The following is a 17,062-nucleotide window of genomic DNA, read 5'->3' as shown; positions in this document are numbered from 1 at the left end:
TTAACCAAAACAGATTTTGTGGGGTCCATTTACCAACAATGAAATAATTACTGCCATGTAAAGGTTGCTAGTGATTTCTAACTAACATGTCAGATTTTATAATACTATTGATAAATCTTAACTGTCCGTTAAAGCCTTGGGATTGATTCAATGGCTAATGTGGAAAGTACACGAAGTCTTGGAAAATTTGTGCTTTCTAGTGAGAAAGAATTACAGAGGCATGTTCCACTGTATTGGTGAAAGCTGTTGCACAGACTATCTGATAATGAGAGCAAATCTGGAGACTTGATAATCTGGACAAACTTCTCGTTCTTACTCAAGATAGGTGTCCTTTATACTGTGCTGGGAATATTCTGCTTTTCACAGCTCAGTCCACAAGACATCTAGTGGATTAAGCTACCATGCAAAATGCTAACCTTCTGGGATAGCTATTGTACCAGATTGTAAAGATCAAAACAAGTTCTTCCTTTCCCTGTACCAGGTTCTTGAATGTGTTATTGTAGCTCTATCCATTACGAGGCTGGCCTGATGAGTTGCTTAGTCAAGGAGACCATAGTAAACACGATGCAAGCCGAGCCTTGGAAGGTGCTTAAGTACTGAGGCTTCCCCTATCGCTACTCTTAGAAGCCTGTGTTAAACAGCCAGGCTGGCCTACTAGATGGTGAGAGACATGTGGCCTAGTTACTCCCTGATACGCCAGGGTATACTCAGCCGATTGTCAGATAAGGAATGAGGCACTAGACTTTCAGGTCACCACAGATACCTAAGCTGAGTCCAGAGAAACTACCCAGCTGAGCCTAGCTGAGCTCAACCCAAATTGCTAATTCACAGAAATGTGAACTCAATAAATATTTGTTCTTTAAGTCACTACAATTTTGGAGTGGATTATTCCATTTGCTACATATAGGACAGTTTTCCCGCCTCAGTTCTTTCTCACACCACTCCATGGAGAAGTTCTCTTGATTTCTTTTCATGGCGTCTTTCTGCTTATTTGATCTTTGGTGTCTTGATTACCGACCAGAAAGTATTTAAAGAGTATTTATTGTGTTAGGTAGTATGCTAGGTGATGGGGAGTCTAAAAGTTAATAACATATGCATGCCACCTTGGATTATATGGAATGGATTCGGTGCTTCTTCTGTTCACCTAAGTAGACAAAAACACTTAAAAGATGAGTGGGAGAGGCATTATTGGGAAAGATAGAAATAAGGCGGTTAGCGCCAAAGAAACAAAACAAGAGGAGACAAGCAGGAATGAGAGGCTTGTGATATTCCTTTTAATGTATGTACTGGGAATCAGAACTTTGTGTTCATCTGTTCTAATACTCCCTGCCCCGGGCTGACTACGGAGAGGGGCTGGTGCTAAGTTTTCCTCTCTTTTCCATCACTCCTTTCTGTTCTCATTAATGAAGCCAAGTTCCTTGGCTAAGTCTTTTCCATATCCAAACATCCAAATGATTTTTATTTCTCTGTAACACAGGAGATAGCACGTTTTAGCGGTGGTGCTTGGGAACATAGAGAAAAATCAAGGCCTAGACCAAAACAAACCAAAACCAAAAACTGGCTTTAGATTTAGGTAGATCTGGTTTGAATCCCAGCTCTGCCACTTCATGACAGTGAAATTAAGTCTCAATTTTTTTTCATATGTATAATGGGGGTAATATCGTCTATTTTAAGGGATGTTGTGAGGACTTGAGATAAAGATTTGAGATAACGTGTTAAACCTCTGGCAGAAAGCTTAAAGTGCCCCAAAGTGACATTTTAGTACTCCTTCAGAATATGAAGAGCTATACACAGTTACAATTGGTGAAGTTCAGCATTCCAAGCAATGATTTTTTTATTGCTTACACAGGAGGAAGTGGACAGTTTAAACAAATAGATGATAAGAAGCATCATCTCAAGATTTCTATTAAACTAGGCATGTATTTGCTATTTTATTTTGGGGAGAAAACAAAAGATTTGGTTTTAAAGTCTAGGAGGTGCTGGAAATAGGAATACCTTGATCTAAAAATCACTAGGAATTATCTGGATGCTGACAAATAGGACGAATGTTGTTATAGAATTTCAGTATCATATGACGCTGGATAATAAATTCTCTGTTGTATTTTGTAGTTAATTCATACATTTGTTCTCTTTACTTTTTTCATATTTTTATAAAAAGACAGGCTTAATTAGGAAAATAAGGATGAAAATGCCATTTTAACAAAAAATAGTTTCAGCAATATGATAAAATTATAGATTTTCCTACAACCACACAGAACTAATGAATTAGAAACTGAAGGATTATGATGTATGCTTTTTATTTCTTGTGGGAAAGGAAGGCCATTGTTCTAAAGTGATTTTATAAATGGCTATTCCTCCCAGCACAGGGCCCCGATTTCCACTGCCATTCCTACTTGGATTCCATCCTACTACTTAACGTAGCAGACACACCATTACTATAAGATTTGCAATAAAACAGTGCCAGTTGTTGTAAGAGGAAAACTTTCATCCCTGGGGAAATAAGTAGCCAGGCAAGAGGAATAAAATAAAAATCTTTGGCACATGTGACATGAGTCTTTTGAAAGAGACCATTTGAGGGTACCTGAAATGGTTGTCATGTGCTAGGCTGATTCAAATGTACCACAGAAAAATTAGCTAAAATAGTAATCCTCACCTGGTTTGGTTTTGGCTCCTTGTCAGTCTAAGGTATTTTCTTATAAGTTCTTTTCTTTCTTTAGGCTTATACTAAATTCAATTATCAAGTTAAAATAGAATCGCTTCAAAAATTCAGAGTGAATGGTGAATGGGAAGGAATTTAATCATAACATAAGTACATATTTTGTAAGTCAGACATGCAGAAACATTTCGAAAGCAAGCCTTCAATTAGCAAGTTCACAACACTTAAACATTAAAGTTACAGATAGAAGCTCGCTTGAATCTGACTGAAGTAACAAAACATAAAATCTGTAGCGCTTTTATTAAAACAACCACGCCAACCTAAATTACTTGACGCCTTTCTGATATAAAATATGTTTGAATTACAAAGCATGTTAAAATCACTAACAAGTGAAACATATATTCCATATTTGTTTGTAAATATGGTGACTAGTGTTACCTTTATTTTATAGCTGGTGAAGGGAGCATGTGATGCCTAGTTTGTTGATGATTTCAGCAAATCGGAGTTATCAAAGCACAACACTTAGAGCTGGGAGGAATTCAGTCACCTTGGAAATTACCAGTTAGTTGAATAAGAGGTATAAATGTTGGCTCTGAAACAAGATCTTTGAGACATTCCCAGTTTGTAAGGGACTTGTATGTAAGATTTTGTGGATCAGCATCTTATTTCTTTGCTTCAGATTTTCTTCTTTTTCTAAATCTAGTATGGCTACTCATTCGTTTTTTATGATGTTCTAATCGTTAGATTAGGTTTTGCTCATCCCAAACTCGATCACAGCGAGCCTAAGAAGACCCTTCATTTAAGTTCATACGCATTCTAAACCAACAGCCAATTTGACCAAACCTGTAAGGACATGACCTTCCAGGCTCTTGCTATTATGTTTCTGTAAATATCTCGATGTTCCTTTAGCAAGGACTCTGCTTACATAGGGTGGCAGTGCAAATTTTGTCTCTAAATCCATTAGAGGCTGGAATTTGTAAAAATGCAAAATTCTCAGGAACCAGATGCTGTTTTTTTTTTCTTTGTGGAGAAACTGGGAGTACTACTTACCTCCAGTCAAGCTTTCTCACCCGGTTCTCCCTCTAGAGGGAGACATAGTCCAGCTTTTATACCGATTGCCGCCCTCTCATCCTTTACTGTCTCCTTTCCTGCAGGACCGCAGTTCGCTCTTCGCAGCAGCCGCGGCTGCTAACAGAACAGGCTATTGGCAGGGACCGGAGGGAGGCCACGCCGCCGGGTTCTGCCATCCCACTTTAATGCCTAATTCAACCTGCGGTGTCGGGACCTCTTCTCTCTCCGCGTGGTCCTTGCACCATCCAAGGAGGCCCTCACTCCGTACTCTCAGGACAGCCAGGCTGGTTGGAATAAGGGGTCTGGGTGGACCCAGGGGGTCCTGCCCTTTACGGTGACTTTCTGAAAGACACCACCGGTGTCTCGACAGTACAGCGCCTGGGGTGACAGGCGGGGAGCGGGTTTCGGTTACTAAACCGCTTACTTTTTTTCCGCCTGGTCATCCGGATTTGTTTCCTGGGCCCCCTCCCCCGCCCCTCCTCTCTTCCCTCCCGCCTTTAGCGAAGTGACACGGGCAACACCTGCTCGCTCGTGTTCGATGTTGGAAGTCGCACCTTGTCGGTGGTGACGCCGGCCGCGTGCTGGGGGCAGGGGACAGCGGCGGATTTGCCTTCCTTCCAGCCCACGATGCCCAGGGGGGCAGCGGCGGGGCTGCGTGGGGCTCTGCCCGCAGCACTTCGAGGCGGGATTGAGGGGCTGCAGCTGGCCAGGAGTTGCTGCTAAGTGGCCTGGGCGCAAAGCGTCCGAGAGAGAGGGCACCAGCTGGGACCTGTGTGCTAAGAGCGGGAACAAGGGGCAGGTGATCCGAGGAGGCCGGCGTCTTGAGGGCCGAGGACCGCCGAGCGCAGAGCCGCTCTTTGCTGCCCCGAGCCTCGCCGGCAACTCCTCCGCGCTGGAGACCTGGGACCCGCGAGAGCCAGGGAACGGGAGTAGCCTGCCTGCTCTCCTGAAGGTGAATCGTTCCGTCCAATTGCCTTTCCCTCGAGAGCCAAAGGGAGGGCGGGAGAGAGGGACGGAGGATGTGTGAGTGTGTGTGTCTGTGAGAGGGAGAGGCGACGCGAGGCGAGAGGAAAAGTCTACTCGGCGTCGAGAGCAAACGGATCAGAGATGGAATAAGAGCTACTCGCTGCGAGACCGCCTCGATTCTCGCATTCGGGGGAGCCGAGCGCACCCCACGCACCCGCTGAGGACCGCGGGCGACCGCGGGCGCTGGCCAGGGCTGCGGGGCTCGGGCTTTTGCCTCAGTAAACACGTCTTTTGATTACTTTGACACCGCGGAAGAGAGAGCCGGGAAGAGAGGCGAGGTTCAGGCGCGCCACCTTGCACCCGCTTTCAGGGGGGACTCCAGTGTGGATGTCAAGAGATTCCTGAGCCCTCTTTGCCATCGCAGGAGGAAACACGCGCGCGCACACACGCGCGCTCAGGGCCACCCTCACACGCCCTCCACGAGCACACCCCACACCAGACGTGGGTTCCCTATGCCCCTGAACGGCGACGGCGGATTGGCATCCTGGAAGCGATGCAAGAGCGATAAGGCTGGCGCGGGCCCGCGGAAGCTGCAGGAGCGTCGCTAGGTGTTGCCGCCACCAGGAAGCCGGGCTGCAGGTAGGTGCGAGCCGCGTCTCCCGCCTCCCCTCCCCGCCGGCGCCGGGGAGCGGGCGGCAGCTGGAGGACCCGGGGGTCGCGGGCCGTAGGGGGCCCGCCCCGGGACGGCGAGGGGTGAGAGCAGGTGCGGGCCGGGCGCCCGGCACCTCCCTCGCGGGCGGTCAGGGTAGGGGCGGGGGTGGAGGGACGCCGAGAGGGGCTCAGAGCACGCGAAGGAGGCTCGGGGAGCGGTGCCCTCCCTCTCTCCTCTGCCCCATTTCTCTTAACACAGCGAGCGGCCCGGCCGAGGGTTGCAGTGGGTTTGATGCCATTCCTCACACAAGCCCATCCCGCCTGGTAACCATTTTGGACTCTTCGTAAGGAGTTGGGGGTCGCGTTCAAGGGAGGATCGGTGGGACGTGTCGGGTCGCTTTTCTGAAATCCCCACTTTCCGTCCACTTCTGATTAGTTAATTCTCGGGCCTGTCTGCAGAGGGTGGGCGTTTCGATGAGGCTATTGATTTTCCCACCTCTAACTCTTTTCATAAAGAATCATCTTGGTAAGTTCTGGAGCCTCGCGTGTTTTAAAGATATTCTTAGATTTGGGAACGGACACTTCATGACTGAATGAAGCAAAGCTTCGGTAAAGGATTCTACAGGACAGCTTTAGGGAAAGGATCGTTTCACCAACAGCGTTCAGAAAAAAAAAAAGAACAGCTTCAAGAAACGGTTTTTTAAAATACTTTTCTTTCCTGATAGGTGCCTCCCCAAATCTTGTTAATGGTACATGGCTTTTCTGCCCTGCTGCTTTGCTGTCCCTTCCCCCTTTTGTTCCAAAATGCCGGGTTCCTACTAAGAGGTGTTTTCTTTAGGCTACTGATCTGCACTTGTCAGTGGGGAACGTGTTATTTCCAGAAACTGCCTTTGCAAAGGAAAGTTTGATATTCGTCGCCCTATTTCTCCTAGAACTGCAGTCTGAGCTATCTCGTCTCTACTTGAAAAGGACGAACTGTAGGCGCTCGCTGAGCCCTCGGGTAGACGCGTCGCTTTTCTACTCAGTATTCCACTTCCTGACCAAGTGTTAAAACAATTGCCTGAAGGGTTTGGAATCAAATGTGTACTTACTGTAGTGGCTAGCTAGCCTCTCTTCCCCTCGTGCTGGCTGACTTTGACTTGTGGCAATAAGAAAAGAAAATATGTTCCTTTTTTGAGTGTAAATCCCCTCTTGAATTGTGCAGAAATCATTCTTGGAAAAAAAAACAACAACAACAAACAAACCCTATATGCAATCTTAACTCTGAAAAGTACCCCAGAAGCAGTTAGTGTGTAAGGGTCCTTCACTCAGGACAGGATGAATTTCAAAGACTATTGACTGGATGGTAATTATCTGGTTCCTGTCTTCCCAACTAGATTGTTGGAGACATCAATAATCAGACTGTTATCAATTAACACTTTAAAACTGCTCTATTAGGCAATGTAAGTTAAGACAAATGAGTAATTAATTTAAGATTTCTGTGTAAAGTGCTAAATGGCAATAACTACCAAAGGAGATTAAAAACACTTCTAAAACCTTAAAAAAACAAAGCATTAAGATTCCTTGTATTTACTCCAGCCTTTCCATGTTTGCACATGTGTTCTCAAGACTGGTTGAACCTTCTACAATTTCAGAATTGGTACCTAACCTCCTTAAAAATCATCAGACACATTCATATTTCTCTTTGCCTACTTTATCTGTTTTGGATCTCATCTTGAGTCAATTGTTTGCATGCTGACTTTTTTAGAGTCCTAATTTTTTAAAGCCATCAGTAGTCATTGAGAGGCCATCAGTAACCACACTGGAGCTTATTTGATTATTTTCTTAATTTTCAGTGAAAAGATTGGGTTACATTTGTAGATGTGATGCTATGGGAGCAGTGTCACTACCGATGGAACACTTAGACACCAGTGACTTAAGAGGAAGAACACAGTTTCAGTGTGGCATTTTTTGGGACTAAAATCTTGATTCTTTTCTTGCCTTTAATAAAATTGTGTAGTTGAGGATACTTGAACTTACACATTATGCATAGTGCCATGCTGATACCTCTTAAAGAAGAACCAAAAACCTCTATGTAAAGCAAACACCTATGATGCTACAAGTTGTGCCAAAGGGGAATCTAAGGTTTCTGAGTATATGTGCTTTTGAATCTGAAAAATGTTAGCTGTTTTAACCAAGAATGAAGATTCATTGAAACGCCCATGGATCTGTGTCAAAAAAGATACATATTGCTTAGACACTGCATTATAGTATTTACTAACCACCAAGTTATAAAATGTGATGACACAGATGTAAAATGATCTGTTTTTAGACATGGCCACTTTACCTTTTTAAAAATTTATAAAGTGATGAAACTTGGTGATAAATGATTTTCTAAAAATTATTTTATATATTATCAAAAATTTTAGTGGTCCTGGATCCAGTATCTCCATTATAGTATTTAATGATGATTCTTTTACAAGGTGTTTTTGGATATTGGTATGTTGAAAGTGCATTTTAGGGTTGATTTATCACTAATTGCAGCTATGGATTAACCTATACACATAGGGTGAGATGTGCCTTTCCAGCATTTTCCAGGCATCATCATGGGTTGTAGTAAAAGGTATTGTTAGGTTCTGCCAAAGTTCAGCTGTGGCTCCAAACTGATGACCATTTGCTTCTCTGATGTATTCCCCAAACTAGGAATGTTCCAAAGTGTCATCAGTTACCTCTAATAGATTTGAGAAGATGAAACAACCAGAGTGCAAACAGTTCAGTGTGCTTGCTTTTACTTCTCCAGTGTTTTATTAGGGATGCCTCATTAAGTCGTATTATTCTGCAGCTGTTTTGTTCATTGAAGATTCAAGTAAAAATAAGGAACTTTACTGTGCAATGCAGTTTTGTTTTCTTGGTGAAAAACACTAAGTTGAAGTAAAATAAGCATCTAACATAGTCCCCTTTGATCTATGCCTGACATTTACACATGTAATTCATCAACTTGTCATTAGTAGGGCTCCATCAAAACAAAGAGAAGAAATGCATTAACACCGGCTGCTGCTGGGTATGAAGGCCAAACTAACTGAATCAACTTCCTATCTGGTTCCCATGCTTGCACAGTATTTGACATATATCTCTCTTACAAACCATTGTTTTTTTTTTTTTTTTAATGATACATAATATGGTATATTAGCCATTTTGTTCCAAAATTCTTTGGTTAACTTTATTCTAAACTACTCGGAGAACTATACCACTATACCATTGGAAGAATAGGAATAATTTCACAAGGGGGTTATCATAAGTCTTTTTAGAGACAAGTTTTGCTTTAGATCTGGTTTGCTTAGATCTGGAGCATAGTGTGATACAGGGGAGATGGAAAGGTGGGCCCGTTCATTTTTTGTTTTTTAGTTGTCATCGACCACTGATTTATTTGGTCATTTTTGGAAAATCTGATTCTATTCGTTTGGCACAGTGATTCACGTGTCCTTGTCAATGAAATATAGCAAGCAATTCTTATTTTCTTATTTTTAACAGAAATTTAAGAAGTGTGGTTAGACTTGTTGGAATATGAAGAAAAGTAGTATTTAAATATATTTCTCTGTATTATCTATGTAATCTTTATATCTCTGTATGTCCATATACATATATGTGTATTCATTTAATGGCACCCATGTATTATACTGGTTTTGTGTTAAAGAGGAAAGAATGACTTTTTAAAAAGCCTACATTTTTAGGTACATAGTTTTTCACTATTTTACATGATTTGACCTGCAGTGTAACTGCATCCATGGTTTCACAAGGTCATTTATAATTGAGTTTTATTATTTGGACCACTGTTGCATGTAGTATGTTTTTCTCTTTAGTTTTTCTTTTGGAGGCACTTTTATTTGTTAGGTTACAAATGTTTTTAGTTTTTCTTTTGGAGATATTTTTGTTAGGTTACAAATGCAAAACAAACAAACAAACAAACAGCTTTGTCCTTTACGTAGAGTTGCTTGGGTTGTGTTTATTGAGCCTATGACTGGGAATTTCAACACATTTAAAACACTTATATGTTTGTATGTGATCTTTCTTAACTATGCACCTCCACAGTTAAAACAAATCATGCGTTACATTGGAGCATGCTACTCTGGTTTACACATGGTATCTACAAATTTTCTAGAAACATATTGATTCCACATTTGTTCGATTTCCAAAACCCACCCACTTCCCAATGTGTGTACCACATGTATATGTTGGATTTCATCCTATGTTGCGATGATAGGCAAGCTAGTAACTGGAATCTGTGAAATTCTGGCCTATTTTGCCAATTTATCGATACTGCCTTTGGAAAATAGAAGACTTTCAGGTCACTTTTGTGATTCAGATGAAAACAATATGTAAGCTATAAGGAGAATATTCTATTTTATTCACAGCGATCCATATGAATGAGGTATGAGCTATAACTAAGGAATCAGTGTGTACATGCTTATAATAAAGCCCTTTTAATCACTTCCTTCAATTTCCTAGATTATTCCACAGGTGCTGTAATTTTGTGATTTCCTCTGAATGGCCAATTAGCAAAGGTATAGCTCCCTTTCCCTGTGCTATGTAGGCATAGCACAAACATACTAATTTAATTCAATTTATATTTATGTTGTTTTATACAGTAAATTTTTGAAATTATTCACAGAGTATTTTGGTTAATGGGACAGTGTTGCATTCTGAGCAATTATGGTGGTGGGGCTGAATTTAGTACTTTGGCAAAATGGGGACAAGCCGACAAGTGTCTTGCTTTTTTGTCTCTGTGGGCTATGTAAAACTAACTCTTGACATAAAGCTGGGCAGTGCACAGTAGCTTTTAATGAATGCAAGGTTTGTTTCACTAAATATTTTTGTTTCTGTTTTGTTTTTTTTTTTTTTGCTGTTATGAACTAGTCGCTGTATAATTGCATGCATGTGAATGTGAATGGGCAACTGTGTTGACCTTTAAAGGTCATGCAAAAATTTTAAACCTTTCAATTTACAGAGTTAATTGCTATGGCCTCCTGTTGCTGCATATAGAGCTTTCTGCTGAGTTTAATAATAGAGAATAACACTTTGGTTTTCTGTGGTGGATTATGCAGCTTCTATAAGGAAATTTATGAAGGTATCTGTAGTAGGCACTATGATGGAAGATTTTTGGAAAAGTGCATTTGTGCTTTGCAGTTAAAGTTTTCAAGTCCAAATGGCCTGGGCTATGAGGATACAAATGCTTTCTGGTACAAAAAAGCTGATCTTTCACAATTATTACCTATAGGTAAGAAGCTGCGCCATGGTTTTATTTGATTTTGGATCAGCATTTCTGTTTTTTAACCTCCTTCTTTGAGATTCCAATGAGAATTGTATTTAAATATTGGAGGAACTAAATATGCTTGCTCTCTTAGGGAAAAGACTATGAGGAAAAGTAGGTTGGGTTAGTTGTCCCTGTTTTTTTTCCTGTCTTCATGTTGTTTGTCATTATGGATCACACTAAACAAAAGCAGGCAACTGAAAAAGGCTTATGTGGTCATAGGAATCTTACTAACAAAGCTTCAACCTAGTAATAGAACACAGAGATTTTTGTTAGAATACATTATTCTGGAGGGCAGGCTTTCCACAGCTCTAAAATTTGGTCTCCTTGAACGGTGGAGCTTTGTGTACCAATGCAGTGAATTTGTGATTACTCAAATAAGTCGAGAATTCAGAAATGGCCAATGCAGATCATTTGAGGAAAGCAACATACACCCTTATATTTCTTATTTGTATTAGTTTATGGGTAATTCCAAAGGTATTTAAGGTGGGAGAAACTGGTTATTGTTACCATTTCCTTCTTAGTTTAGTTTTACCTTGCTCTAGATGTATGGTGAAAAGCATACTCACATTTGTTGGTGCTGAAGAGTTTGGTAAATTCTTTCTTAGAATGGCCATCAGACATGTGAGTAGCAGTGACCTGGTCTTGCTTTTGTTTGTATTTTCTACAGAAAGGTGAGTCAAATTAGTTATTGTACAGTATACAAAGAGAAAGGAGGTGGAAGATCCACATTTCTTCAGTCAGGCAATCCAAAAACAAAGAGGAGAGTGAAAGGGCGTTGAGATCTCATACTCCATAAAACAGGCCCCATTTGGGGCAGCTTTAAGTTGAAGGAAAATTTCTAACAATTTTATTTTAGGTTTAGTTCTTGAAATACTGTATCACAGTAGTTTTCTGCTAAGATGCATGTACTTTATTGCAAGCTCTTTTTAGATTGATTGTTGGTATGTTTATAAATATACCAGAATTTGATCAAAATTTAGACTTTGCTATTTGAAGATACATTTGCTCATCATATCATTTGTTGAGTGGCTAAAATTCATTGGCTTGCATTTTAGTTAGCGGCTAAATTTTGAAAATGACTATTATAAAACCAGTGTAGGGCAGTGGTGAGAGCTCTGGAGATGCTTTTGTAGCCCTCCCATTAAATAACCCATAACCACAAGAAAATCACTTCATTTCTCTGTGCCTCAGTTTCTTAGGAATGTATTTTTTTGACCAAGTTTTCAAGACAATTAAAAATGGAAATTTTTTTCTTGTGTACAGATCTAATAAACATCATGGTTTTGGAGATACATACAATAGTATTATAGGACATATCTTTTAGTTAGGAAGTCAGACATCTAGCGCTTAATTTCTGGCACACCAGTAAATGTTCCATAAATGCTTTTCGATAAGTGATCTGTGACAGTTGTCCAACTTTATAAGACTGGGATGATGATGATGATGGTGATTATGATGATGACCCAAGATTCTAGATGTGGGTACATAGAATTGAATCAGATGAAATCTCATAATTCAGTGTAGCCATTTTGCCTAGTTTACATGACATTGTTTTGTTGCAAAACAAGTTGTGATAGGTCACTAGGCTTAGGCTTGTTAACATGTCTTCTCTCTACTGCTGGTTTTTGTAGTCACTGAAATAGAAAGGTTTGTTTGATGAACCCAAATAGAGTTAGGCTAGCAAATCAATCTTCATATACTTGTTGGCAATTAAAGGCATTCATTCAAAATCTGTGTATGAATTTTTGAGAATTTATCATTCTTGGGAAAGTTCCTTCATTTATTCAGTAAGTATTTATTGAGCATGCTATAGGTGCTTGAGGTATGTCAGTAAACAAAGACAAAGGTACTTGCCCTCATAGAATTTACCACTTCTTTTTTTTTTTAATGTTTGTGTTTATTTTTGAGAGAGAGAGACTGCGATTGGTAGAGGGGCAGAAAAAGTTTCAAGGAATCTGAAGGGGGCTCTGTGCTGACAGCAGTGAGCCAGGTGTGGGGCTCAAACTCAGGAGGTCATGACCTGAGTTAAGTTGGACTCTCAACCCACTGAGCCACCCAGGTGCCCAGTTTGCCATTTCAGTAGATACAAGTTTTGAAATGAATCTGGAAGAATGATTCAACAATGGATTTTGCTGTGGCTGCTCTTGCTATTAATTCTTGTTTATGACTATGATTCACAGTTTTAAAAAGAAATAGTTAAAATAGCTAAAATGTCAGAATTGGAATGAATTATGTAGAAAAAAATCATAGTATTAATTTAAGGTGAGGTACTGTGTAATTCAGTGGATTGATTCCAGATCAAAAGGTTTCTGATCCAACTGAAGGTGATATAAGCCATAGCCCCTTTTCCTGAATTACACATATGAAAGAATAAATTCAGATAGGTTGAATGACTTGAGATCAATAAAGGGGTCAAAAATTCAAAAGCCAATAGGGGTCAGGCTGGGAATGTGAATGAGTGAAGCAGACCAAATGGAAGGTAACAAATTGCAAGTGACACGCAACCTCAGCTATAGTGTTGGGGAGACCCTAGGGAGTGTAGGAGGTTCTGGTCAACATCTAAGTGAGACAGCTGAGTCTTTGCCCCGTGCTGGAATGTGGGTCTGGTGTTGCCAGATTTTCTGATTTGTGGAAGAGAATTAGGTGTTTAGAGTTTTTTAATGTGAAAGTTCCAGATTTATGAATGTTGGGAATGAATTCAAATTTGAACTGTTGTGTGGGCCAACAGACATATCTGCAGGCCATATGCAGGCTAAGGGGCATGAATGTGCCACTGTTGACAGATGGAGGTGTGGGGACAGCTAGTTAGGAAGATATGCATGTGCCTGCCCTTCTGTCATCTCTACCCAACCCCCTGGCATTTGGAGCCAGGGTGGTTTCCAGTTTAGGGCTCAGCTGGAGGAGCTGAATGATAATGAGGAGTGGGTCATTCTAACCTCTGCATTTAGTGTTCTTTCTTCTTATTGACTCATTGTACACTTGATGCTGAGCTCACCTTAAAGTTGGTGGTATCTTGGAGGGCTTAAGGGATGTGCTGGAAATGCAGAAGTTTAAATCTATGCCCAATATTTGGAATGGGCTGTATTGTTCTGTAATGCCTTATTCCTTTATATCAGTGCTTGTTAAACTTGTATTTGCACACAAATCATGTGGGGGAAATTTGCCAAAATGGAGGTTCTGGGGGGGGGGGCTGAGATTTTTAACAAGCTCCCAGGTGTAGCTATTGCTGTTGGCCCATGGACTACACTTTAAGCTTCAAGTCTTTAGAGAGCTTTTTCACCACTGAATTTCATTCCCTGCGTGTAAGAATCTGGGGAGGTCTCCCACTCTTGCCTCTCTGACAGGTTTCTCCCCATAGTGAGTAGCCTAAACCTGGCCACTGACTCAAAACCCTTGCCTCAAAGGCTTTCCAATCTGAGTGTAGAATTTATAAGTGTTTGCTTTATTTACTAGTTTTCTATTTAGAGGATATATTTTATCCCAAAGAGTAGATCAGAAACTGTCTGCTTTTCACATACTAATGCAAGTTTGGTTTACGTCATATAGTTTGAAGAAGTAAATGTATTTATTTCATAACTACAGCATCACGTTATACATGGCTGTATTCTAGCATATAAGGTCAATTTTAGCTCTCCAAATCATTGTTTTTTGGAATTTCAACAGCAGTTGCTTCCTCTTAGGGCTTAAATGTCAAAATTTTGGCCACAATGTCTAGATTTTTGTTCTACTTGAGTGGTCATTATGAGTAGGTGAGAAGAGGGATTTAAAAATGATGGTTTTGTGTGTTTACTGGGCTTACCACTTTTAACTGAATCTCTTTTTTGTTTTTGCTCTGCTTGACCCTAAATACCTTTCCAGAAGAGGTCTCTTTAGGATTGAAGACATAGTAACTTACTATTTAGGGAGTTTGACTCCTTCATATATTACTAATTTTTCCCCCCTAAAACCATTTTACTAATGCCAGAAGGTATCATAGCTCAGGTGTGTGACTATTCTACAGAAGTCTGACCTGGGTCTCATGTCACAGGTTCAGTTCACTGGGTAGACTATTTTGTTGTCAGTTTTATCAATGCCCTGGGAATTCTTAAGTTTCCTTATGCTGGTATATTAATTATAAACTGAGATTAGATTTCAATATGTCAGTCTGAGGGAGAGAAGCAATCTGTTTTCTTGCAAGTTGTATGATTAATATAGTTTACAATAATAATGCTATTATTTCTTACTCAATTTCTTTTAAGGGCTTAGGAGTTTCTATTATATAGAATATCTTTGTTTGTAGGTGAGTAATCATGTGAATTTTATTGAGTCTGTTAGACTGTAAGCTCTGTGAGGCAAAACCATGTGCATCATGTTTCTGTTGATTCTCAGTGCTTAGCGTAATGTGTAGCACATAATAGGTACTTAATACATTTAATGGGAAGAAGATTAATAGTTCATATTGATAGAATGTCTTTTTGTAAGTTTCTTCAATGGGTGAGAAGTATTCTGTGAAGAATTGTCTTTTATCCTGTCTAATTGAGTGCATGTGAGAGAGAAAGGAGAGGGAGAGCCATTTATTTTGACCTATACTTTCCATCTCTAACATGAAAGATATTTTAGCCCTCAAAAAATACATACATTTTAGGCAAATCATAAAGGACAAAAACATGCTGATAGATAATTCCATTCTTTCCACAGTTTATTATAACCTGGAGGTTTAGAGACTACGTATGCTTGTGATTCTACTGTTGTATAAATTAAATAATATTTGTCAATGTCAAATTTAAATGTTAATCACATATGGAGTATATTTTGATTGCTCTTGTCAGTGACTTGACTCATCATTCATTAGGGAACTTAAAGCCATTTATTCTTATCTACATAATTACCATTTTTATAATTTATCATGAACCAGATTTACTTTTTTCACCTTCAGGAACACTATTAACTGTGATACCATTGTTCTTGGCTTCAGTGATATTGAAAATTATTGGTATTCTAATTTTAAATGCTATTTAGTATGGATAGTATGCATTCAAATATTTATTGATTTTTATTTTAGTCCTTCTGTGTTAAATAAACTTTCAAATGCTTGCTGCCATGGAGAATTTCACAAAATTAAAACTCTTCCACTATATTTAATTATTAAGGAAACCTTTATATATTATAAAACCAAAAAAGGTCAACTGATTGGATTACTGGAAACTTTAATTTGAATTTTTTGCATTGCTTTTATTTTAAAAAATTGCACTAAACTGCATATATTAGCATATGCTTATGTACATACCTACACACATATAAACTATATACTTAAAAAGTTTCTCAGAACCCTTAAGTGTGATGTCTTTACTCTTGCAAGTATTTTTGGAACTCTTAAATGAGTCAAAAGACAGGCTTTAGGTTGAATGGATCTGTTTTTTCCCTGTATTGTCCCTAAACATTCATACTTGTGTAATTAATATACAACCTCTAAGGTTATGGAGCTAGTGCTACTCTGGAACTTACTGAAAAATAGATCTATTCCTTTTCCCCACCTCAATCCCAAATAAGAGATGAGTGAAAAATTTAGGTACTGTATAGTACTGAAAAATTTTCAAAATCAGTAAGTAGAATTAAAATCGAGCTTATAGTACTTTGGTGAATTTTGCTGCGGGGCAAAGTCCATGTTAAACAGTGACCCTTGCACAACACGGGTTTGAACTGTGTGGGTCCACTTATACGTTTTTTGTTTTGTTTTGTTTTTGTTTTTGATAAATACAGTATAGTACTATAAATGCTTTTCCCTATGATTTTCTTGATAATATTTTTTCTCTAGCTTTATTCTAAGAGTAGAGTATATAATGTAACATGGAAAATGTGCGTTAATTGACTGTTTATGTTACAGGTAAGACTTCTGGTCATGGTCAATAGTAGTTAAGTTTTTGGGGGAGTCAGAAGATAGACACAGATTTTTCATCTGTGCCAGGAGTTGACACACTTAATTCCCCTGTTGTTAAGTCCAGCCGTACTTCTAGGAAGGGTAGGTGAGCTATGGTTTTCCTTGCCCTGTATCTTCTCCTGGCAGCTGATTACATTCAATCTTCAAGGTGGATTTAAGAGTTTGTGGTTAATGTTTCACTTTGTATTTTGTGAAGTCTGCTTCAAGTTGACTGTGTAGGTGGTATGGCAGACTGGAGTGAGATGAAAGAAAGAAGCAGATTGATTAACTGGCAGTCAGAGATTGAGAAGGTGGTAGGGTTAGTTAGCATTTTGTGGGCTATGAAGGGGAAGAATTAGGTAGGGGCCCAGATGACACAAAAGGGAGAAAATAGAGGTCAGAAGGGAAGTTTGTTCTGGCTAGCATTTTTATACAAATAAAAGAGGAAACCCTTGACCTTTGGAGGGGGAGAGAGAGAGAGAGAGAGAGAGAGAGAGAGAGAGAGAAGAAGAAGAAGAAGAAGAAGAAGAAG

General features: G+C 39.8%; 1 protein-coding gene across 3 annotated transcripts in view; it reads left to right on the top strand.

The window, feature by feature from the left end:
• Positions 1-17,062, top strand: part of TAFA2 (TAFA chemokine like family member 2) — a 508,120-nt gene that overhangs the window by 22,802 nt on the left and 468,256 nt on the right. Inside the window, exon 1 of one of the 3 annotated variants that reach the window (XR_008300299.1) lies at positions 3,833-5,332. The exons of 1 other annotated variant lie outside the window; for it this stretch is intronic. The gene's annotated coding sequence lies outside the window, so the exon portion shown is untranslated. Of the gene's footprint in view, positions 1-3,832; positions 5,333-17,062 lie in introns of those variants that run through there. One more of the 3 variants, XM_027071363.2, reaches the window with a different exon arrangement.

This window comes from Acinonyx jubatus, chromosome B4 (assembly GCF_027475565.1).
Source record: "Acinonyx jubatus isolate Ajub_Pintada_27869175 chromosome B4, VMU_Ajub_asm_v1.0, whole genome shotgun sequence".
Lineage (NCBI taxonomy): Eukaryota > Metazoa > Chordata > Mammalia > Carnivora > Felidae > Acinonyx > Acinonyx jubatus.
Note: the sequence above shows the minus strand (reverse complement) of the source record. Positions and strands in the feature narration are given on the sequence as shown.